The sequence below is a fragment of the Gossypium hirsutum genome, chromosome D01, assembly GCF_007990345.1.
Source record: "Gossypium hirsutum isolate 1008001.06 chromosome D01, Gossypium_hirsutum_v2.1, whole genome shotgun sequence".
In the NCBI taxonomy this organism is placed as follows: domain Eukaryota; kingdom Viridiplantae; phylum Streptophyta; class Magnoliopsida; order Malvales; family Malvaceae; genus Gossypium; species Gossypium hirsutum.
The window spans coordinates 34,171,969-34,198,004 of record NC_053437.1 but is presented as its reverse complement, the minus strand read 5'-3'; the positions used below and the strand labels follow the sequence as shown (position 1 = coordinate 34,198,004).

Sequence of the window (26,036 nt, the reverse complement as noted above, 5' to 3'; positions counted from 1 at the left end):
TTTGTGAACACATTCAATTGATCTAAAAATCATTCAAATCCTTATAAACATACCATTTTAAACATCCTATTTCATCTAACCAATATGCCACTCAAAAGCACCACATATATATATCAAAACATCATTAATCAACAAATCAATATGACCATACTTCAAGCACAAAACTTAGTTCATTTATCTACTAAATGATACCAACAATGACCATTTACATGCCATCACAACATATAAAAAAAAGTCTTATAAACAAGCATTTAAGAATGGCCAAAATGACTTACAAGGTTCTAAAGCTCATTAAACCAGACATAAATTTCAAAAGCATATACATACCAAATCAAGCATTACACATTTAAGAACTACCATAATAAAAGGGTCCTATACATACCATTTATAACCTTAGCCAAGATACATAAAAACTACTGAAATTGTTGCTGGATAACATGATTGATCCCTGACAAGCATCCAACCAATCGAGCTTTCGATAATCTATAAAACAAAGGAAAGTAACTACATAAGCAATGAGTGCTTAGAAAGATAGTATAAACTAAAACATAACTTACCATTTCCTTAGCAAAAACTATAAAATATGCATAATGTCATTACCAAGACCATAAGCTTAGTAAAAGCCTATACAAGCACCATCAAACTCACAAGTTAGTAGGTTCATCCATGATACATATGAGTTCAATCATATAATAAGTAGATTTCATATACATATCATTTAACTCATCAACCTTTCCATAATACCATGAACCATTTCAATTGTATACTTAAAATGCCATTTCCTTTACTTACCCGTTAAACCATCTATAATTGCATCGGATACTCGGGAATGCTCACACATGTGTGCCTTTCGATATAATAGTAACCTTTCCTTTTCAATAGTGCTCACACAAGTTGTGAAAAGCGCTTGCTCACATGAGTTGTGGGTCGGAATGTTAGCTACACGATACTGCTCACAAGAGTTATGGAGAATCCGCAACAAATGTAGGACCTCAGCCATCGATGGGACATTCAAGACCAGAACCTGAAACAACAAATCCTGAATGACATGTCATTTGTATCCTAAGAATTCTTAAAGTTCAAACGAGATTCGTTATTCGTCAGTTATTCATAGCATTGATACATATATATTTAAATCCATTTATAACTACGCAATATAATAGATAGTCAATTTAACTAACATTATTATGATTATAATTCATACGAACTTACATCAATAACTATGGTCATAGGAGTAGAATTTGAAACTGACCTAAAGCTTTCGCCTTCCCTCAATTTAAGTCTGATTGTCGTTTATCTTGATCTAAATAGATAATTTAATTGAATTAAGTACTCCAAGTATTCAATTCAATCCATAACTCATATTTATGTAAAATTATGAAATTACGTTTAATACTTTAATTTTCATAATTTAGTTCTTAAGCTCATAACTTGAAATTAACATATAAATTACTACCCATAATGTCACTTTACCCTTAGTTATTAACATATAAATTAACAAAATCCTACCCATAATTGTCCACTAACTTTAAGAATGGTATAATTACTACCTAGATCCTTTATATTCCTTTCCATAGCCATTTAGCCCTTTAAACTAATTGATACTGACTTTTGCAACCTTTACGATTTAGTTCTTTTACCTAATTAACCATTTAAACATTAAAATTTCTTAACAAAATTTTAATACAACCTTAATATAATCCCGTAGACATTAAATTAATAATAAAATAATAAATCACTCGTCAAAGTTGTGGTCCCGAAACCACTGTTTCCAACACCATCGAATTGAGCTATTATAGAATGTCATGCAAATGATGAATTGTTCTATGGCTGAATAATGTTATATCATGATGCATGTTTTGCATATATGAAAATGTATAATTTTTCGTAAGTTTAACCACGTTGAATTGATGAAATGTTTGGCGAAATGCATACTGTGCATGTATAGTAGTATTGGTTAAATGCATGTGTATGAATTATGCGGAGTTGTGGAGGGTTTTCGAAGTGTGATTGAGATGGAAGATGGAGAAGGCAATATGATATCTGATTTTCCTCCTATAAGGCATATAAATGCAAATCAAAATTTGCAAATAACCCTAACCTTATAGGGGAACACTTATGTGTTTGAATTAACAAGGAGGATTTGTGGAGGTTCAGGTGGATTGTATAGAGAAAGGTGCGTACCAGTATATGAGAGCCCTTTATGGGATGTGTGAGTCACTAAGGAGTCGAAGGCTTTAAATCATATGAATGAATATAAGTCTAAGGCCATAGAGTAACCAGGGAGGTCCGTAAAACAGTTTGCGTTTATAAATTAGCCTTACTTGCTCATATGGCATAATCCAATGGAGGTTCATGAGATAAAATCGCGTACGTAAGTCTATATATATGTGTTCACATCTATGTCTCCTCAAATATAGGACCTGCTTTATAAGTCTGCCAAGAAAGAGTTCGGGTATTGGTAAACTATTATAATGTGTGAATCCATAGGTACATGCTATGCGAGTCTGTAAATGAAAGATATGACCGTTCTTCAGATCTATCTCACATGTATGATTTCACAAATAGGGGATTCACTCTTAGGAATCCGCCAACATGTTATCTACTTCTAAGAGTGGACCACTATGAATGGGTGATACGAGCCAGCTTACCAAAGACACACAAGCAAGTGAGGATGCTGATTTGATGGTTCCCTTAGGCCCAATTACTCGTTCACGAGAAAAGAAATTTAAGGAAGCCCTTTCAGGCCTGGTGATTCAAGCATGGAATGAATGCTTGAGTGTTACCCAAAATTTAGGCCCAATTCATCTTTTGGTCCAAGAACCTTGAGGGAGTTTAATATGATACTATTTTTAATCGTTAATTATTTATTTATGTTTTCCACAGCTTAATTTCGTGTTATTCAATTCTCTTAGTCCATATTTTATTTCTGGATGTTTTTAGTTAAGTTAGTTGTTGGTTATATTAACTATTTTCTTACATGATAATTATGTCTTAAAACTAGTCATTGAATATGTCTATTTTACTACAGAATTATTGGTATGATTAATGTGTCCTAATAAGTAGTTTAATGTGTCTTAATAGGTGTATTAAAGAAGCAGATTAAATACTTCCAGAATATTCAAGATTCAAGAGGGCATGAAGATGTCCATTCGTGAAGGTTTAAACACCAAGGATACATGCACGTTTTTTGGGTAATGGAGAGAATAAATCTTGCATTCATGGAGCTTTGAAGATTCATGCATACCAAGGGGGCTTAATGTGACCGTTCGTAAATATGCATGTTTGTTCAATTGCATGTACGTCCAAGGGGGGAGTTTAGTGATAAATTTGGAACAAAGAACCTGCCCATACAATGAACCATGAGTTTTCTTCAAGACTAAGGGTTCATGTACTCATCAAAGGACATTTCGGCCATGCATGAATCCATCATATTCAAGCACCTAATTTAATGTTGTGTGTGAACAGATTTATGTCTAGTGTGACCAATTAGATACCAAAACCGAATGGTCATTTTGTGTGGCTATATAAGGCTTTGTAATAGGACATTTTGAGGTTAATGAACTTTTATCTAAGTGAGATTATTAAAGAGTTTTCACTCTTCTTTCTTTTACAAATTCGAGTTGACTTATCAACATTGTTTCTGGCGTCAATCCGATTGTCTACTATCCTTTGATATTGCCGGTTCCTAACTCTTCATTAGTTAGTGGGTCGCAATCCTAAATCGAACTATCCTTATCCTATTTCGAACCTATCTTTGCCCAACTTAATCCAAGTTTCTCTTTTCCCTTAGCAACGATCATTTACTTATCGAACACCCTTTTCAACCAACGGGCCTTGTTCGTATCAATGGGTTATTTATTATTACGAGACAGAGGCAGGATATGACGGTCCGCCATAATTGTCTACTTGGTTTAGAGGAGTAGATTCTCTTTACTAATTCGTAATGAAGTCTTCCTTATGAATATGCCAGTATGTTTCATAAAGCATGAATCCACATACTTGGGTTTGAAACAAGAATCTGAGTTCGTTAGACAAGTAACTAATAGTAGTCCGCAACAAGAACTATTCGCCAAGATCTATAGGTTTTCTTTCATAGACCTGTGATTACCGCCAAACGTTCGAACATTTAATTGGAAAATACTACACCAGAAATATAAGAAATTAATGTAGTGGTGACTGCAAGTATACAATTCAAATTGTAATATAATAATGTGTTACAACGAAACACAGGGAAATATTCTGAGGATCTTACCCAATGGAGGATGAACTAAATCTATTAAAAACTTCTTTACAATAATAAGTCTAAATAGTAATAATTAAATTCTATATTATGAACCAAAAAAGAGAGATAATAGAAATTAAATAATTAAAGTGAATAAACATAAATAAAATACAAACGACTAAACCAATTAAACCAATCAAGAAGATTTACTCATTTCAGGGGTTGTAATTAACTTCATATTCGGGTTTTAGGGTGAATTAGCTATTAACTAACAAATTATTACCTCCTGAATCCTAACTATTTAGTTAATTGGTTGATAATCGCTTATCTCCCGACCTCACTTTCTCAACTAGGATAAATTATGACTGATTCAACAAACTTATCTCCAAGACCTCGTTTAACCTATGATTACTTCCTAGGGTTCTTAGGCCTAAGGTTTAAGAACACACAATTTATACCAACTAATTCGACTAAGAAACCTTTAATCCTCCATTAATCACTTTCCCATCCACTCGTTAATCTCCCCTCAGGGAATTAACTACTCATAGTATTCATAATCTCAAACTCAATATATATAAACATGTAAACAACACGGTTAAATCTAAAGGGAAAAGAGATTTAGAATAATCCTAATTTGTATCGATTAAGAGCGGAATAGCGAATCTCTCGATTGGGATAACAAATTTTTTCACTTGAAAAGGCAAAAAAACTTAATAACTTTGATATTATAAAAGAAATCTTTGATCGAGAACGATTCAAAGAAAGAAGAACAAAGTGTTTTATAAAAATAAAGGGAAACTAAACCTAAATCCTACTCCTAAACTATGAGGGTCTTTGGATGCTTCTAAGACGACTTAGTTACATCAAAACCCATAAGGTTTTATTTATAGGAGTGTTAATAGCCCCAATTAGTTCTTCAACCCATCCTAGATCTTCGTATAAAATTGATTGTGCGGACGAAAATAGCCATGAAATACTTGGGCTCCACGTCGGTCATATGTCGCGCCATACAGAAGCTATGGTGCGACATGACATGCATTTTCCTTGTCATGCTTTTGTGGCTAGGGAAGCTTGTGCATCACTTGTCCCAAGTTCTTACGTCCATTGGGCCCAAAAATTAAGCATCTTGCACATTCAAATTGACATATTAAAACTATCTAAGGCCCGTGTCAGTCTAATAGGTCACGAACACTCAAAATTGTGTAAAAGCACTTATTTTATTAATTACTCAATACTAACTATTAAATACCGAAAATGCAGTAATAAATAATAAAATAGCTAGAAAATAAGCTCCTTAAATGCCAAAATGTATCTAAACTACCAGTACAATTCGCGGCAGGTCAAATACCTCCACACTTAAATCTTTGCTTGCCCTTAAGCAAAACTAAACAAAAACAAAACAATAAATAAAGATGCAAGAAAAGAAAATGTACTTCAGCTAGCTTGATAGTAGAAATTGGATAGAAACATATTAACAAGATAATGTAAGTAAACATACAGCTCTAGCATGATACACAATTGACTTGTAATTTCCTTTGCAAGATAATGTAAGTAAAAAAGAAATTAGTTCATTAAATTACAACTAAACAAATAAAAGAATATTAAGTATAGGCATCCATCAAAACAAGTATATGAATATAAAATTATGTTCAAATGAATATAAGTGGTAAAAATATCAATCCTTTGCACAATTTCATCCATATAAAGCCTTACCTAGTTCACATAGGACATTTCGTCTTGTAATGTTCTGCGGCTTAGGTTGGTTCAAAATTGAAAGAATAGGTTCAACAAAACGGTTAAGCATGAAATTAGTTTGATACATTATATTGTACCTTATACTCCCCTAAGTGTACATGTAGCTCACCACCTTATATCTATTTCCCTCACATTCATTATTTCTCCATTTACTAAGGCCTAGTATAGTATTCATGAGTACAATCATCCGAGCTCATATTTTTGAACAAATGTTAGCATACCTTTTTCCAATTCACTTTGTTTTTATTTTTTTATTTTTTTCTTCAAGATTTTCTCGATTTGGAATTTTTCCTTTTTCTATCTTTTACAAGCTCAAAAATCTTATACTCACTATACCATACAATTCATTAGTTCATTCATTTTTTTCTATTTTTATATAAACCATCGTGATGTATCTACTTAGTCCCTCAATATCCATGGTCAGACGTTTAAATCCATGCTAGGACCAAGAAAATAAAGGATCAAATAAATTGTTTATTAGGCTAATGGTTTTATTTGTGGTTCATAAAGAAAATGGATTCAGGCTTCAAATTGGGTACAAGGAAAAATATATACAGGATAGCTTTTTGACTCGAAAAATTGTCTACCAAATAATGCCTTAGGTCATTCCTAGGTAATTTCATACATGGATTAAATTAGCCAAGTCTATCAATTTTACAACCTATAATTGAATTAAACATGCATTCTATTTGTATATCTATTTATCATTTGGTATACTTAACATCTTAAATCTATTTACAACGTAATAAATTGAAATAATTATTGTAAAAATAGATAATTCAGAATCAATAATTATCAAACTAAATTTACAGTTTTTCAAAAAATCCTATTAACATTCTCCTAACCAACCACTTGTATTTCTACAAGCTCAAGCACATATAAAACACACAAAATAAAAATTTTAACAACTACAAAAAACTAGAAAAACAAAACAAAATAATAGAAAATTTTAAAATTTTTCCTAACTCACCCCCCACAATTTATTCAGCACATTGGCCCTAATATGCAATAAAAGTTAAAAGAAAGAGGTTACCCAATTAGCATGATACATGCAACTCAATTGGTGGGACTACTCCTTCTTGCGGTTTTGGCTCAAAATTATAGTGCCTTCAAAAATCTGGGATTCCTACAAATAAAAACTAAAAACAAACTATATATATTATACTAAAATCCTAACTAAACTAAAAAATAAAAAATAATCCACAAATAAAATAGGTCTTAAAAATATAAATCCAAAATAAAAATAAAAAATTATTTAAAACTAGTAGGAATTAGGGTCCGACACTTCATCAGCTTTGTCTGGTTCACCTTTTGAATCTTCCTCAAGATCTTCTTTGGTATCTTACTCATCTTCCAATTCCTCCTCCTTCATCTTACTCGGTTCAACCTTTACCTCATACTTAGCTATTAGAAATTGTGGTAGCTTTAATCCGCTTTTCCTCGCATAGTCCTCGTAAATTGGTTCAACTTTTTGCATCTACCAAACTATCCATTTTGAATCAGATAACGCATTCTAGCCTAGATGCGAATTTGTATTTATAGCTCTTTTTTATTTCTTATCCCCTATAAGATACTCCACACTTGGTTCCAATATTAGAAACTTTATTGGTTGTAAAAAACAACTTGATCATCCCATTGACACCTTTGGTTATCAGCATAAGGTTGTCACTAAGTGCAAGAAAAGTAATTCCACTTCATTTTTCATTGCACATTAAAGCATACTACAATATATCTATGTTTACACACAAATTCTTTACTTCTTTAAAATCACATACAATAACATTGCTTGGAATGTATCAATGTCGGGCATGTCTAGTGCTGGGAAGATTTGTGACGCCCCAAAAATCTAAGTCTTTAATTTTTGCATGATTTGATACAAATTGCTTGTTTGCCTCAATGGTTAAGTGATTTAGGTGTGTATGGGGGTGTTTGAGAAGCCTGGGTTCAGGTCTTGACTTTTGTAGAATTTTTAGTTTTTCCCTTAAATGAATCTAGACACTGGTATATAGGCCTTATAAATATTAGTACTTATCTTATGACACAAAGAGCCTATTGGTCCAGTGGTAGGTGGCGTGTGAAATATTCTTGAGGTCTGATGTTCAAGTCATGGGTTGTGCAAAGGAGTAATTATTTTGCTGCTTGAGCTGTGTAGGTAGTGGTGTTTGACTGAAACACAATTATGGGGAGTTTGAATTGATTTTGAATGGAGTTGTTGGGGGAGTTGTGGAGTAGTGGGTTGAGAGATTCAAGAAGGGATAAGGGGAGGGATGTGAGGAGAAAATTTAGGAGTGGGTTGAGAGGAGAGTTCTGTCGTTTGAGGAGTTTTTAGCTTGGGAAATTTAGCTGGGGTTAGGTTGTGCCGAATTTGGTCTTAGGCATTTTGGGTAATCGGTATTTTATGTTATTTTTTCTACTTGTCTTGGTTTTGGTCAGTTTCGTTTTGCAGCTATTGGTTTTTGGTGTTGAATTTTGGCAAGTTTCTTCTCGAGTTTCTTAACTTTTCTATTTCATTTTCTATTTCCCTTTTCTCTCTGCTTGTCGAATATTCCTCCTTTCTCCCCTCTCATTTTGCTCCTTTCTCCCCTCTCATTTTGCTATTGAATCCACCTTTCTCTTTTCTATTTCCATCTCTCTCTTGGCCGAATCTCTTTTCTCTCCTCTTTTTCTTTGACTGAATGTTCTTCTCTTTCTTTCTATTTTGATTTTTACCTTTTATTATTTTATTTTCCTTTTAACTGAGAACTATCTCCCTTTAGGTTTACCCGATTGTCATCCCTCTGTTCGATCACTCCCTGCGCTGATCTTCTTTTTGTTGCTGTTGCTGTTCCAATGCTGCGTATTGCAAATTATCAGTAAAGTTATGATAATCCTCACTTTTTGTTTTAATCGGTTCATTTCCATTCTTTTTCTTTAAGCCGAATACCCCTCTTGGCCACTATTATGGCCTAATTTAGTTTATAAAGATCTATGCTGTGGTGCAGGTAATCGATAAGTGGGTAACCATTTTTGGTTGGGGGTCTTGGAGGAGTTAAGTTACCCTCTATAAACCAAGGTAACGATGGTGTGAGGTTTAAGTGTCATTAAGAGGGTGTCTTGCTTTAAAGGACTGACTTGTGTCTTTAATAAATCTAGGTTGGTGTGCTCAATGACTTGCGCTCTTCTCGTAAACAGGTGTGTGATCACACCCCCCTCAACTACAATCGGCAAGAGCCAAAAAGCTAAAAAATACGACGTTCGAGGCCACACGAGCGTGCAAATGCTCGTGTGGTAAATTGAGCCTACGAAGCATGGTGTTAGACTGTAGAGGCCTCTATGAGTGTTTTCATGGGCTTAGGTCGTAATGGGCCACGTTGGGCTAAAATGGGCCGTGTGGGCCTAATGGGCTCGTGTGTCCCATACGAACGAAATCCACGAACTGTGGCAAATATTGGACTAGGCTATAAAGTTTCCATAGCCGTGGTGGATTCTAGGCTGAGTGGGCCGCACGAACGTGTGGGCCCTCTTAGGTTGAGTAATGGGCCTTGGGCCCATTTACACTATTTTGCCCATTTAGGTTATCTATGTTGCTCGAGGTGATTGTGGACCTTTCGTGGGGTTAGTAAAATAACTAAAATACCCTGAAAGGATAAAATGATCAAAATACCCCCAAAGGGTAAAATGACCAAAATACCCTCGAAGGGTAAAATGACTAAAATACCCCTGAAGGGTAAAATGAATGCTATAACCCTAGGAGTAGGGATGACTGTTATGACCTTATGTATGTATGACTGATTTGCTCTATGACATGAATGGCTATGTTCAAATATGATATTTTGCATACACGTATGATTTTATGATACGACATATTGCATGGCGTTGGGATACTGTTATGGAGAAAGTATACTATTTTTGGCAGCTTTGCTGCGATACTGATACTGGCAGCTCTACTGTGATACTACTACTGGTAGCTTTGCTGCAATACAGGTGTGTTGGCTGGGTCAGTCAATTTTATCCCCACATGGTGTGTTGGTGGTACGAAGTGGTGTGTTGGCTGGATTGGGATGGTTTGCATTATTGAACTGTACCGATATTGTATTGGGCTAAGGCCCACACTGTTACAGTATTGGGCTAAGGCCCACACTATGCTTTACTGTTTAGGGCTCAAGCCCAGACTGTTACTACATATCTTATATTGATTGACTGTTAGGAGGTTACACACTGAGTTTCGTAAACTGACCCTCCCCTTTTAACTATGCAAGTAATCCTCAGCCATAGACAATTCAGTGCTGCGAGGGACTCGGAGGTGGCCACACAACTGTTGTTGTTTACTTTTGCTTTTATTTTCACTTAATTTTGTATGTTAGGTTTTGTTTTTGTGTAATAAGGCCTTTAAGTTGGTTTTTAATTTTTAGTTGGGCTTTGCTTACTTATTTTAAACTCCTAGTTAGGAGAAGACAATTTTTTTACAAATAATTACTGTTTTCAAAGACACGAGTTCAAATAAAAGAGTTTAAAAAGATTTTGCGATTTTAGACCAACTTATTAAAATAATATCAGACAATAAGATAAATGTTTTGAGTAGTTGATTCGTTAATTAATATAGGGGTTTTATAAAAACTTAGAAACAAATTTTACCAATGAGTTTAATTTTCAAAAGACACTTCAATGTGGCACGCCAGATTCGACCATAACGTCTAGGCCGAGTTTGGAGTGTTACATTTAGTGGTATCAGAGCCAGGTTGTAGAACTCGGCTATGGAATGGGTTTCAAAAATATTTTAAATTTCTGGAAAACTATTTTTGAAGTGTTTGGGAAGGTTTACAAGTGTGGCACACCGAGTCTTTAGCGCCGAATCCGTCAGTTTTCTTATTACTATAAACTGCTTGAACTGAAATGCATTAAGAGACTACTATATATAGTAGGACTGTACTGAAACTCCTTAGTTAGAGTAAACTGAGACTGTAAGAAAGCTGGAAACTGTAGGGAGACTCTTGATTTGCGAAAATAAAAATATGGCTATTGCTTTTCATAAGACATCTGTTAATAATTACTGGAATTACTCACTAATGCATAAAACTTTTTGAAATAGATAATAATGTGTTAGATATGAACACTAGAGGTACTCGCGGAAAGGGTACGCATGGCTGCGGTAGAGGCCAAGGAAGTGCTAGGGCTGGATCTTCGGTATTAGGCCACATGCCTAATGTTGGGGCTAGGGAGGCACCAGCTTCATTGGTGACTGAAACGGGATCATTCGATTGAGCGTCTGGGGATGATGCACTATCACACACTATGCTCCGTATTCTAGAAAGGGTCGCAGGGACTAGTACTGGTGCTGTGGGCCGTGGGTCGATTTCAAAATGACTCCGGTTGAATGGAGCAAAAATCTTCAAGGGTATTTTTGGAGTACCCCCAAATGTGGCTGAATACTGGTTGAAAGCCATAGAGAGAATAATGGACGACCTCGACTGCACTTCTGAGCAAAAACTAAAAGGTGCAGTGTCTTTGCTGCGAGATGAAGCCTATCACTGGTGGCTTATCATGAGAGAAGGTACTCAGGCCAACCGGTTAACTTGGGATTTCTTTAAGTTAGTATCCCAAGGGAAGTATGTACGCGCAAGTTATGTGGACGCCCAAAGAAATGAATTTTTGAGTTTGGTTCAGGGAAATAAAACTGTGGCCGAATATGAGGCAGAGTTTTTGCGACTGAGCCGCTATGCTTGTGGGATAGTGGCGACTGGATATGAAAGCTGTGTGTGATTTGAGAACGGCCTCCGGGATGAGTTACGAGTCTTAATAGTTATGCAGAGGGAGTGAGATTTCGCTGCCCTGATTGAAAAGGAAAAAATCACCAAGCATGTGAAGTGCTCTGAGCGCCAGAACCGTGAGAAGGATAGGGGCAGATATAGGTGGGATTCAGAGCCCTTAAGTTCTTCTAGAAGGCCTAGAAAGAAAACCAGGTTTGATGGGCCAGTCCGAGTTGGGGTTTCTGTTGTAAGACCACAGCCTTGTGCTGATTGTGGGAGACATCATCTGGGTGAGTGCTGGAAAAAAATTGGGGCATGTTTCAAATGTGGGTCTATTGAGAATCAAGTTAAGAGTTTTCTTCAGAGGCCTGTTCAGATGCAAGTTGCAGGTCAGGGTTTCATTCAACTAGCGAGAGGTGGTCAGTAGCCATAGAGAGGCCGTGGGTGTGTTAGAGGTGGAAATGGTGTGGGACAAGGTTGTGGAACGTTAGATAGTGGTGTTGGAAATATTGAGGAGAGGCAGCCAGCACTGGTCTATGCTGCTCGGCATCGAGAGGATGGTGATGCTCCAGATGTTATAATCAGTACATTCCTAATTCATAATGTACCTTACACTACTTTAATTGATATAAGGTCTACGCATTCATACATTGCATGAACTGTGTCTGGCACCTTGGATATCATGTGTGAGAGTACTGTTAATGAGATGGTTGTATTAAGTCCACTGGGACAATCAGTAAGGGTAGACAAGTTGTTCAGATATGTACCCCTAGAGGTTCAAGGAGTTATATTTCTAGCAGATTTGATGGAGCTACCGTTTAGTGAATTCGACCTAACCTTGGGGATGGATTGGTTGGTTAAACACCGTGTAAGTTTGGATTGTGCTGCTAAGCGTATGGTGTTAAAGACTATTGAAGATGAGGAGGTGGCTGTGATTGGGGAGCGAAGGGACTTTCTGTCTAATGTGATTTCTGCATTAAGGGCCGATAAGCTAGTTTGTAAGGGTTGTGAGGCGTTTCTAGCCTATGTTGGTGTATCAAATTCTGAAGGTCTTTTTGTTGGAGATATTAGAACGGTTAAGGATTTCTTTGATGTATTTCCTGATCAGCTCCCTAGGTTACCTTCGAGCCGCAAAGTTTAATTTGGTAATGAGCTCCTGCCAGGAACAACTCCAATGTTCGTCGCCCCTTATAGGATGGCACCGAAAAAGCTGGTGGAATTAAAAGCTCAAATCCAAGAATTATTGGATCGAGGTTTCATTCGACCTAGCGTGTCACCGAAGGAAGCACCAGTGTTGTTCGTAAAGAAGAAGGATAAGACCATGTGCATGAGCATCGACTATTAGCAATTGAATAAACTGACTATCAAGAGTAAGTATCCTTTACCGAGGATATATGATTTATTTGATCAGTTGCAAGGAGTTTTGGTTTTCTCTAAAATAGATCTTCGTTCTTTGTATATCATCAGTTGAGAGTTAAGGAGGCTGATGTGTATAAGACTGCGTTTAGGATTCGTTATGGTCATTACAAGTTCCTAGTGATACCGTTTGGGCTGACGAATGCACCAGCAGCCTTCATGGACTTGATGAATCGAGTATTCCAGCCCTACTTGGATCGGTTCGTGGTGGTATTTATAGACGATATCTTGGTGTATTCGAGAATCGAGGATGAGCATGATGCACATCTCCGAATTGTTTTGTAGATTTTAAGAAAGAAACAATTGTATGCTAAGTTCAGCAAGTGTGAGTTCTGGCTGCGAGAAGTGACATTTTTGGGTCACGTGGTGTCTGCCGAGGGGATTAAGGTTGATCCTCGAAAAATTGAAGCTTAACTAGAATGGAAATCACCTAAGACCGTATTTGAGATTTGAAGTTTTCTAGGTCTGGCAGGGTATTACAAACATTTTGTTGAGGGGTTTTCCTTAATTGCTGTGCCTCTGACTAAGTTGTTGTGTAAAGGGGTACCGTTTAACTAGACTGGTATGCAGCAAGGAAGTTTTGAAAAACTGAAGAAAGTTCTGACCGAGGCCCCTGTCTTAATACAGCCATAGTCTGAGAAGGAATTCATTATCTACAGTGATGCATCACACGTTGGTTTGGGTTAGGTGCTGATGTAGGAGGGTAAAGTAGTTCCTTATGAATCTCGTCAGCTTAAGCCTTACGAGGCGAATTACCCTACTCATGACTTGGAGTTAGCTGCGGTGGTATTCACACTGAAAATTTGGAGGCACTATCTCTACGGTGAAAAGTGTACAATCTACATAGATTACAAGAGTCTTAAGTACCTCATCACTCAGAATGAGTTGAATCTTAGGCAGCGAAGATGGATAGAGTTGCTTAAGGATTATGATTGCTCGATTGAATACCATTCTGGTAAGACTAACGTGGTAGCTAACACACTGAGCCGTAGGGCTGTATCTGATTTGAGAGCAATGTTTGCTCATCTCAGTTTGTTTGATGATGGTAGCTTGTTAGCTGAGTTGCAAGTTAGACCGACGTGGACTGAACATATTAAGGGTAAAAAGTTGTTGAATGAGTCACTAGTTTCTCGTTTCCGACAGGTTGAAAGTAGGGAAACTTCAGATTTTGGGTTGAATAATGAAGGAGTACTGTGCTTCCGTGGGAGAGTCTGTGTACTGAGGGATAATGATTTGAGGCAGTCTATACTGCGAGAGGCGTATAGTAGTTCTTGCGGTATGCATCCCGACGAGAATAAAATGTACCGAGATCTTCATGAGTTATACTGGTGGCCAGGACTGAAACGTAAAGTAACATATTTTGTGGGTAAGTGTTTAATTTGTCAGCAAGTGAAGGCTGAACATCAGTTACCAAGAAGGATTCGGTATGGGTTGTTGTAGATCGATTGACTAAATCTGCCCATTTCATACCAGTCCATACTGATTACTCTTTGCAGAAGTTGGCTAAACTGTATGTGGCTAAGATTATAAGAATGCATGGGGTACCAGTTTCCATTATATCAGATAGAGATCCTCGCTTCACGTTTCGATTCTTGAAGAATTTACATGAGGCTTTGGGTTCAAGACTGGACTTTAGTACTGCGTTTCATCCCTAGACAAATGGTTAATTGAAAAGAGTGATTCAAGTACTAGAGGATTTGTTGAGGTGTTGTGTACTAGATTTCCGAGCCAGTTGGGAAGACTATTTACCGTTAGCAGAGTTCGTGTATAATAATAGCTATTAGTCCAATGTACAAATGGCTCCGTATGAGGCGTTATATTGTCAAAGGTGTCGTACTTCTACTTGTTGGACTGAGCTAGGTGAGCGGCGAGTTCTAGGGCCTGAGTTAGTTTCTGATACTGAAGAAAAGGTAAAACTAATTTGAGACCGATTGAAGGAAGCATCTAATAGACAGAAGTCATACGCGGATTTTAAATGTCGAGAGATTGAGTATTCTACGGGGGATTTCGTATTTCTTAAGGTCTCCCTATGGAAAAAGATACTAAGGTTTGGGCAGAAGGGTAAACTTAGCCCTAGGTTCATTGCGCCTTATCGTACAATGGAGCGTGTGAGACTGGTTGCATATCAACTTGAGTTGCCTCCAGAATTAAACCGGATTCACGATGTATTTCATGTCTCCATGCTATGGCGTTATCGCTCTGATCCCGCACACATAGTACCAGTTGAGGAGATCGAGGTTAGGCTAGATCTGACCTTCGAGGAGGAGCATATACAGATTTTGGACCGTGAGGTTAAAGTACTGATGAACATATCTATTCCTCTTGTCAAAGAGCTTTTGCGTAATCACAGTTCAGAAAAGGCCACGTGGGAACCAGAAAAGGCGATGCAACAACAATACCCTCATCTTTTCTGACCAGGTAAATTTCAAGGCCGAAATTTTGTTAAGGGGGAAAAGTTGTAACGCCCTAAAAATCTAAGTCTTTAAATTTTGCATGATTTGATACAAATTTCTTGTTTGTTTCAATGGTTAAGTGATTTGGGTGTGTATGGGGGTGTTTGAGAAGCATGGGTTCAAGTCTTGGCTTTTGCAGAATTTTTAGTTTTTCCCTTAAATGAATCTGGACGCTGGTATATAGGCCTTATAAATAATAATACTTGTTTTATGACACAAAAAGCCTATTGGTCCAGTGGTAGGTGGCGTGTGAAATATTTTTGAGGTCTGAGGTTCAAGTCCTGGGTTGGGCAAGGGAGTAATTATTTTGCTGCTTCAGCTATGTAGGTAGTGGAGTTGGACTGAAACACAATTCTCGGGAGTTTGAATGGATTTTGAATGGAGTTGTTGGGGGAGTTGAGGAGTAGTGGGTGGAGAGATTCAAGGAGGGATAAGGTTAGGGATTTGAGGAGAAAATTTAGGAGTGGGTTGAGAGGACAGTTGTGCCGTTTGAGGAGTTTTCAGCTTGGGAAATTTGGCTGGGGTTAGGTTGTGCCGAATTTGTGCTTAGGCATTTTGGGTAAGCGGTGTTTTATGTTGTTTTTTCTACTTGTCTTGGTTTTGGTCAGTTTCGTTTTGCAGCTACTGGTTTTTGGTGTCGAATTTCGGCAAGTTTCTTCTCAGGTTTGTTCACTTTTCTATTTCATTTTCTCTTTCCCTTTTCTCTCTGCTTGCTAAATATTCCTCCTTTCTGCCCTCTCATTTTGCTGCTAAATCCTCCTTTCTCTTTTCCCTTTCCATCTCTCTCTTGGCCAAATCTCTTTCCTCTCCTCCTCTTTTTCTTTGACTGAATATTCTTCTCTTTCTTCCTATTTTGATTTTTACCTTTTATTATTTTCTTTTCCTTTTGACTGAGAACTATCTCCCTTCAGGTTTAGCCGATTGTCATCCCTCTGTTCCGTCACTCCCTGTGCTGATCTTCTTTTCGCTGCTTTTGCTATTCTAGTGCTGCAAGTATTGCAGATTATCGGTAAAGCTATAATACTCCTCACTTTTTGTTTTAATCGGTTCCTTTCCATTCTTTTTCTTTAAGCCGGATACCCTTCTTGGCCACTATTATGGCCTAATTTAGTTTATGAAGATCTGGGTTGTGGTGCAAGTAATTGATAACTGGGTAACCATTTTTGGTTGGGGGTCTTGGAGGAGTTAAGTCACCCTCTATCAAGCAAGGTAAGGATGGTGTGTGGTTTAAGTGTCATTAAAAGGGTGTCATGCTTTAAAGGACTAACTTGTGTCTTGATTAAATCTAGGTTGGTGTGCCTGAAGACTTGCGCTCTTCTCATAAACAGGTGTGTGATCACACCCCCTCAACTACAATCGGCAAATGCCAAAAAGCTGAAAAAGACGACGTTTGAGGTCACATGAGCGTGCGAACGCTCATGTGGTAAATAAAGCCTACGAAGCATGGTGTTGGACTATAGAGGCCTCTATGAGCGTTTTCATAGGCTTAGTTTGTAATGGGCCACATTGGGCCGAAATGGGTCATGTGGGCCCAATTGGCTCGTGGGCCCCACATGAACGAAGTCCACGAACTGTGCCAAATATTGGACTGGGCTGTAAAGTTCTCGTAGTCATGGTGGATTCTAGGTTTAGCGGGCTGCACGAACGTGTGGGCCCACTTGGGCCGAGTAATGGGCCATGGGCCCATTTACACTATTTTGCCCATTTAGGTTACCTGTGTTGCTCGAGGCGACTGTGGACCTTTTTTGGGGTCAATAAAATGACCAAAATACCCCCAAATGGTAAAATGACCAAAATACTCCCGAAAGGTAAAATGACCGAAATACCCCTAAAGGGTAAAATGGTTGTTATACCCCTAGGAGTCGAGATGAATGTTACGACCTTATGTATGTATGAATGATTTGCTTTGTGACATGTATAGCTATGTTCAAATATGATACTTTGCATACACGTATGATTTTATGACACAACATATTGCATGGAGTTGGGACACTGTTATGTAGGAAGTATACTGTTTCTGGCAGCTTTACTTCGATACTGATACTGGTAGCTTTGCTGCGATGCTACTACTGGCAGCTTTGCTGCGATATAGGTGTACTGGGTGGGTGGGTCAATTTTATCCCCACATGGTGTGTTGGTGGTACGGAGTGGTGTGTTGGCTGGATTGGGATGGTTTGCATTATTGCACTGTACTGATACTGTATTGGGCTGAGGCCCACACTGTTACAGTATCAGGCTAAGGCCTACACTATACTATTACTGTTTAGGGCTCAGGCCCAAACTATTACTGCATGTCATATATTGATTGACTGTTAAGAGGTTACACATTGAGTTTCGTAAACTTACCCTCCCCTTTTAACTGTGCAGGTAATCCTCAACCATAGATAATTCGGTGCTGCGAGGGACTCGAAGGTGGCACACAACTGCTATTGTTTACTTTTGCTTTTATTTTAACTTAATTTATATGTTGGGTTTTGTTTTTGTGTAACAAGGCCTTTAAGTTGGTTTTTAATTTTTAATTGGGCTTTGCTTACTTATTTTAAACTGCTAGTTAGGAGAAGACATTTTTTTAAATAATAATTACTGTTTTCAAAGACAGGAGTTTTAACAATAGAGTTTAAAAAGCTTCCGTGATTTTGGACCAACTTATTAAAATAATATCAGACAACAAGATAAACGTTTTGACTAGTTGATTTGTTAATTAATATAAGGGTTTTATATAAACTTAGAAACAAATTTTACCAACGAGTTCAATTTTCGAAAGACACTTCAATGTGGCACGCCAGATTCGACCATAACGTCTACGCCGAGTTTAGGGTGTTACAAGATTTAAGTGTTAATAAATTTCAACCACATTCTAGCCTTTGAAGTTAACTTCTCATGAGAGAAAGATATAGGGAAGTCTGTTCTCAAGTGGCGCTCCCACTCATCCTTTCCGTCTGTTAGGATATTAATTAAATCGTCCATATTTTCTCTTAAGAAATACATCAGATCAGTTCATCGTACAAAATCACATAGATAGAATGGAACATTGTAATACCTCGCTATCTAGGCAAGTGAGATAGAAATTTCCTTCCCTTGAACTAGTATCCGCATTCATAGTACATCCATTTGTTTATTTGCATCTGTCTCCTTTAATGCGGAATAAAATTTATGCACAATCGAAATGTACATAGGATCGGTCAAGATTTGTACAAAAATTCTCCTATTGATGAAATTGAATCATCTCTAGTGTTTCGCCATTCAATGCACTTATGGAATCGAAACCTCGTTCTTGTAGAGGGATTTTTTGTTTAATTGCTCGAAGAATATTTTCAAGCTCCCTTCTTAGATGTTGGCATGGTTATCCACTATGAAATCACTGTCGAAAAGGTTGCACGCATGATTTAAAGGCTATGGAATAGGAGAAAGGCAGAGAATTCACAGATTTCAAAGAAAAAGTACCAAAAGGTTGTTGGTTACTTGTGCAAGCTTGGAGGATGCGACAGTTCCTATGGAAAATATATGGAGGCCATCTAAGGTTTGAATTGCTGTTCAAACTTGGGATAAATCTTTGAAGATTAAGTCAAAAAATGGATGGAAAGTTACCAAAAATGGCTTGCAGGTCGTGCCATAGAGATGGCATGGTACGATACGACACGACACCTGTTTTTCCCCTACTCTTACTTCCATCAAGGGTCTGTTATGCCGTGGTGGTTATATGTCACGCCATGACAACAAAATTGTGGGTTTCTAGGTTCAAAGGGGTTGTGTCATGTCATGGCCTTGGTACGTTGCACATGGTCTCTATCTATCTCTTTCGGGATTTGTCAAGGTTCTTTGGTTGTCCGTAATTGCCTCCAAATGACTTCTAGCCTTCCATAGCTCCCGAAAACCATGTTTTTTTAATTCTAACATGCAATTTACAAAATACTTAATCTGTACTATTGGACTTGTCTGAGAGTTCCTTGAATTTAATCATCAGCTTCCTTGTCTCTCGTGACTATCGTTGATCACCCAATTGCTCATTATCCTATTGTAGTTTCTCCATTTGTCTTGTTCTCTAGCATGTCGCTTACATGCACTTATACAAGTCAAAAAATACCTTTAATCAAGGGTGTTAGAGGTTAAATTGAATAAAGCGGAACATTCCTCCCTAATTGATCCTTCACTTTGGGAATTGTGACTGCACTTGGACACTTCTATTTCACCATCGATTTTTGTTATTAGCTCATTTTGTTCGAGAATGATGGTCGGCTTAGATGTGGCCATGAATGATCGACCTAACAAAATGGAGATGTCTTGATCTTTCTCAAAATCAAGGGCTACAAAATTGATAGGAATTATAAATTCCCGTACCTTAACCAATACATCCTTAGGGACACCTTTTAGGTGTACCAAGGATCTATCACCTAGTTGTAGCTTTATTGAGGTGTTTTTAATGTCCCTCAATTTGAGTTTTTGATAAATCGATAGCGGCATTAAGTTTATGTTGGCCTTTAAATCGTAAAGGGCCTTACTGAAATGTCGACCCCATATCTCTATAAGAATCATAAAACTACCTGAATCTTTCAATTTTGGGGGAATCTTCTTCGCAATTCGTGTACTACATGAAGCGTCAATGTTAATTTGCTCACCCTTTTTAATTTTTTATGTCGTGCCATGATTTTCTTTAGATATTTGGCATATTTTGAGATTTTTTTGATGAGTTCTAAGAGCGGTATATTGACATTAAGGGATTTGAATAAAATTAGCTTATGAAATCTACCTCATCACTCTTTTTCTTGTCATGTAACCGTGTCAGGAATGGTACCTTTATGGTGGTCAACTTTGTATTTACCAGATCAGGCACCAATTTAGCTATCTCCTCAATCGACCTATTGGGCTCTTCCTTCTCCATGGATCCATCGACAACTTTAGAAACCTCCTTTTCTTCATGTATGGGTGGCTTTGGCTTTTCTAATGTCATTCCCTAATGCAAAGCGATCGTATTTACACGCTCCTTCCAATCTCTCCAAGGATTGTTCTCAATATTACTGGGGATGCTTTGGCAATTTTTTCTTTTGAAACATAGTCATTAGTTGGCCCATCTTGTTAGAAAGGTTGTACATTCGAGATTCGAGTCATCCATATGTAGTTGGGAATTGTCAAATGTTTGTTTTCATTGTTTGCATCTCCCCTTCTACTTAGTCGAATCGTTGACCTCATGTAGCATGGTCATTGCCCACAAATCTTTGTTGTAATGGTGGAAATTGGTAAGAAGGGTTTGGTCAGTTTTACGTTTGATTTCCACCACCTTTGTCGCCTCTCCACTTAAGGTTCAGATGATCCTTCCAACCAGGGTTATAGGTATTTGAATAGGGATCTCGACCCCTATTACCTATGAAATTCGCCTCCTTCAATTGGATCTCAAAATATGGCTCCTTTTTTTGGGTTTGACAGTGGAATCCAAATGATTAAGCCTTTATAACATTTGATGATATCAATCATCTTTGCTTATCGCTTTTACCATTAGAGGCTTCGACTTGTACGTGAATCTTTGATTGGGCCACATGTACGAATTCATAGGCATGTCATCTATGATTTTATAGGCTCATTCGTAAGTGTGGAACATGATATATCTTCTAGCCGCCCCATCTAATTTGGATCTGATATTACCATAAACACCATTGTAGAATATCTGAATTTGAAGCCACCCTTACAATTCATGGTATGGGCACTTCCTTAGAATCAACTTAAATATTTCTCATGATTCATATAGGGATTCACATTCATATTGCTTAAAGTTAGCGATTTCTTGCTTAAGCTTAATTGTTCTACTAATCGAGAAAAGTTATGGAGAAAATTTTCACTAAATCGTCCTATGTGGTGATGGAACTTGGTTCTAAAGAGTCTAACCAATCGACTGCATTTTCGCACAACGAGAAAGGGAATAATTGGAGATGCACAATATCATCAGTTACCCCATTACATATGAAGGTGTCACACAATTGAAATGCTTCAAGTGTTTATTTGGATCTTTCACCATATTTTCGTTGAATTGCAGTGTGTTCTGGATCATTTGGATTGTAGTCGTCTTTATCTCATAATTATTGGCATTAATCGTCAACTTTTTCATACTGTCTTGCACCACATCGAGTGTAGGTAGAGCATATGTAACACCTCAAAATAGGGCCTAGAAGTTTTAGGGCTATTTTAGGAATTTTAGCCTTAGAGTGTTTGGAATTTTCTGAAATGCTTTATCGATAATATTTTTTACTATGGTTTTTAGAAAATTAATTCAATTTCTAAAAATCAGTTTTAAATACCATTAATTTTGAAAATAGGACTGATTTGTAAAAGACTCAAAATTGTGAGTCTTTATGAAGCAATTAAACCAAATTTTAAAATTCAACCTAATACTTCCCCCACCTACATATATTTCACGTTCGTTTTTTCCTCTCCCATTCTTGTTGTCGTCCCTTTGTTTTCCCTCATCCTCACCCTCTCCATTCAATTTTTGATTCCAAACTTTAGTATTTTGATTTACATCATCCTTACAACATTAAACCTCCATAATACTTCAAGAAAACACTCAAAAACTCTATAGATTTCATCTTCTTCTTCATGTGTGGATTTTTCAGGTTTTCGACAGAAGTCTATTTTTCTTCCAACTAAGGTAGCCATTCATCTTTCTATTCATTTTAAATGTTATTTAGTCTTTAAAAAACTAAGTTTTTAGCCATTAAATCTCATGTTATGAATAAAAGCTGAAAATTGGGTAATTAATGTTGGATTTTGTGATTTTGCATTAAAATTTGGTTTTAAAGTGTTTTTCAACTTATTTTAACATGATTAGAAGGTTTTTAAACTTACTTTAAAGTTTTGTTAAAGATCTCTAACGTTTTAATGAATTTTTGGAAAATAGCAATAAAACATGTCGAAAAAGTTGATACTATGAATTGACTATTTTATTGTACTTTAAAGGTTGGGAATTAGTCATAGGTGAATTATAAGATGAACAAAATTGGTTTTAGGTGAAAAAATTAAGTATAGATCGAGATATTCAAATTTAAAGTTTGTTATGTTATTAGCTTCGGTTACATGGGAATATAACTTAGGCTTATGTTCTTAGCTGATTATTGAATGCCTTGTTGTGTTGAAGTTTCAGATTCAATAGGACCTTCTATAAGTAGAGATAGAGCCAAGGAAAGGCTAGTTTGAGCTTTCGACTTTTCGAAGAAAGTGTAATTTGGTAGTAGCCTAAACCTACTCTAAATTCCAAGTGTAAGCTTTCTCATACCTATGCTATCTTGAGAACAATGTGCTTATGTGTTTTTGAATATGTGAATTGAGATTTGATGCTATAACACGTGATATGTGGTTATGTTAACCGTTGTGAAAGTGCAAATGTGTACATGATATGTATTTGTTAAATGTTAGTGACAGTGTTTTGCTAAAGATGCAAATATGCAGTGATAGTGCATGGATAATCAATAAGTGATATATGTTTGATTTCAGATATTTTGGCCTTGTGATCTTAAAATCATTGGATATATTTGGCATGCCATAGGGTTGTGAGTACTTACCTATGTGTACAGTGTTCTGGGGCGTTGAGGCCCTGGGACACGTTGGAGGGATGAGGGAATGTGAGCTAAGCTCCATTCAATGGGACATGTGACAGGAAATAAGTAGACTGTTAGCTTTATGCTTCATTTTTGGGACATGTTTGACTCTATGTGTCTATATTTGGTGTGTTGGAGATCTGTGTATCCGATGAGTGATGAAGCTCACTTTTATGTTTTATAGCTCAAGTGCCAAATTATCTTAAAATGTTGTTTTGTGTAATGTGATGTATGCCTTATGAGTATCTAGTTGCTATGCAATTTATCTAGAACATGTATTCGCTTAAAAGTGAATATGTTTACCATGTAAAAGGACTAGTAAAAATGCACGAGTAAGTATAGTATGACACTAGAGTTGGAACTGTTGAGGTTATGTTATATGGTTGTTTTGTTGATGCTTGATGATTTGTATTGTGGTTATTCTGAGCATTCACTGAGCTTATTAAGCTCACCCACTCCTTTCAACCCATTGTAGATTAGTAGTGTGCCAATGTGAGTGGTGTGGTTTTTGAGAGGTGATTCAAGCAAGTCTATTTTTTATTTCATAGGTGTTTTATATTTATTTACACTTTGGGGAAATAGGCAATGTGGTAGTCTCGTTTATAGCCATGTTAACTTCTAGACATTTTGCTATTTTTTTGTTCGGTTTATAAAAATTACATGTTATTGTTATGTTTGGGTTTAAGAACATGAGGATGGATTAACATTACTTGCTCGAACACGATTTTGTGATATGGAACTATTAATTAGGCCACTGAATGATTATTTGTCGAAGTAATTGATGCATGATGTTTAGGAACTAAATTGGAATGGATTAATTGCTTATGTATGCTACATTTTTTAGGTCTAGAGCAAAGGTATCGATAATCGGGTTTTAAAATCAATACCTCTGTGTTTTGAAATGTGCAGGAAGTCAGAATAGAGATTTGGTATCAATAACTTTGCTCGAGTATAGATACTCGGGTTAAAGTATCGATATTTCATGATAGATAGTGATAGTTTTCAAAACTTTGGGGTTTTAACCGATAAATAGAAGGCAAATTTTGTATTGTTTTTCCAGGTGGTATCGATACCAGTTAGAAAAAATATTGATACCTTAGTGTCAGTATCGATACTTACGGATATGTTTTTGGAAATTTTACCAAATGGACCTTATGCATGTTTAAGTATTATTATACACCTAATTAATGTGTGGTCAGCATGTAATAATGATAACTATCAAGTTTGAGTGGCCTAAGACCTATGGGAATAATAAAATGATAGACGTATTGTTTAGAATGATCTTTCTACTTGATGTATGCGACATGAGACGATGGCGTCACATCCCGTATTTGGTCTTGGCGATCAGGCTGGGTATAAGATGTTACAGCATATTCCCACAACATCCTTTGATCCATTGTGAATTCTTCCCGGATATTCACTTGTCACTTTTGTAGATCATCAAATAATGGATTCTCCCGCGGTAGATTAATTGCCACGGGTGGATTGGTATTCATCAACCGACGATTCCGTCCAATTATCTGTTTAGAATCTAGAAATGATTTGATTGGGATGCTTCCGGTTCAGGGCATAAGCAACCAACAAATTCAAAATAAATTAAACAAATAAAAATAGATAAACAAGAATTAAAAATAAAAGAAATAAAAATATCGTATCTATAGTCTTTAACTTTCCTATTTATCTTATTAATTGTAAAGATATTTTCTAGATTTACTATCGAAACCTCCCTAGAAATTGCATCAACAACTTGATCGTCGCCAAACGTTTGAATGTTTGATTGGAAAATACTACATAAAAAGTATAAGACATTAAAACAATGGTGTCCGCAAGTATACTGGCCATATTGTAATATAGTAATGTGTTACAACAAAACACAGTGAAGTATTCTAAGGATCGTACCCAAGGGAGGATAAATTAAATCTATTGAAAACCTTTTTGCAATAATAAATCTAAACAGTAATATTATATTTTCTTGTAACACCCCAAACCCGGCCTGGACATTATGGTCGAATCTGGTGATGCCACATGGAAGTGCGTTTGGAAACCGTATCATTGCTAAAATCATTTTCCGTTTAGAACTTATCATTATCTTTTATTAATTCTCAAATCGTGATTTATTTTCGAAACGCTATCCTTTGCGGAAGCTTTTAAAATAGTTTGCGTGTGTGAGATATTTGATAAAACATTCATCTCTTTTAAAAACCCAAGTTTTACCTACTTCTAGCAGATATAAACAGAAAACAGTATAAAAATCCAAATTTTAGGTGAAAATTCATAGAGGCCATTATTACAAAAAAAAAACCCAAAAAAAACATAAAAATCGCTTTATTTGTATCGATTAAGAGCGGAATAACGAATCTCTCGACTAAGATAATGAATCTTGTCACCTGCAAAGGAAAATAAACTGAATTATTTTGATATTATAAAAGAAACTTTGGATTGAGATCAATTCTAAGAGGGAAGAACAAAGTGTTTTCGAAAAATAAAGGAAAGCTAAACCTAAATCCTACTCCTAAACTACGGGGGATTTTAGATGCATCTAAGACGACTTAGTTACATCAAACCCTAAGGTTTTTATTGATAGGAGTGTTAGCAGCCCAATTAGGTCTTCAGCTTGTCCTAGGTCTTACTATAAAGTTGATTGCACGTACAAAAACAACCTCAAAATACTCGTGCTCCATGTCGATCTTATGTCGCGCCATACACAAGCTATGGCATGACACAACATTCATTTTGTAGGCTTGGAAGTTCTTGTTGTGCTTTCGCAGCTCGGGAAGCTTGTGCATCACTTGTCCCAAGTTCCTACGTTATTGGGCTCTAAATTAAGCATCCTACACACTCAAATTAACTTATTAAAACTACCTAAGACCTGTTTCAG

General features: G+C 36.6%; 1 non-coding gene across 1 annotated transcript; it reads left to right on the top strand.

Annotated features, from left to right (window-relative positions):
• Positions 1–21,256: 21,256 nt before the first annotated feature.
• On the top strand, positions 21,257–21,363 carry LOC121214241 (small nucleolar RNA R71). Its single transcript, XR_005909827.1, has one exon. It is a non-coding gene; the product is annotated as a small nucleolar RNA R71 (small nucleolar RNA).
• The last annotated feature ends 4,673 nt before the right edge of the window (positions 21,364–26,036 follow it).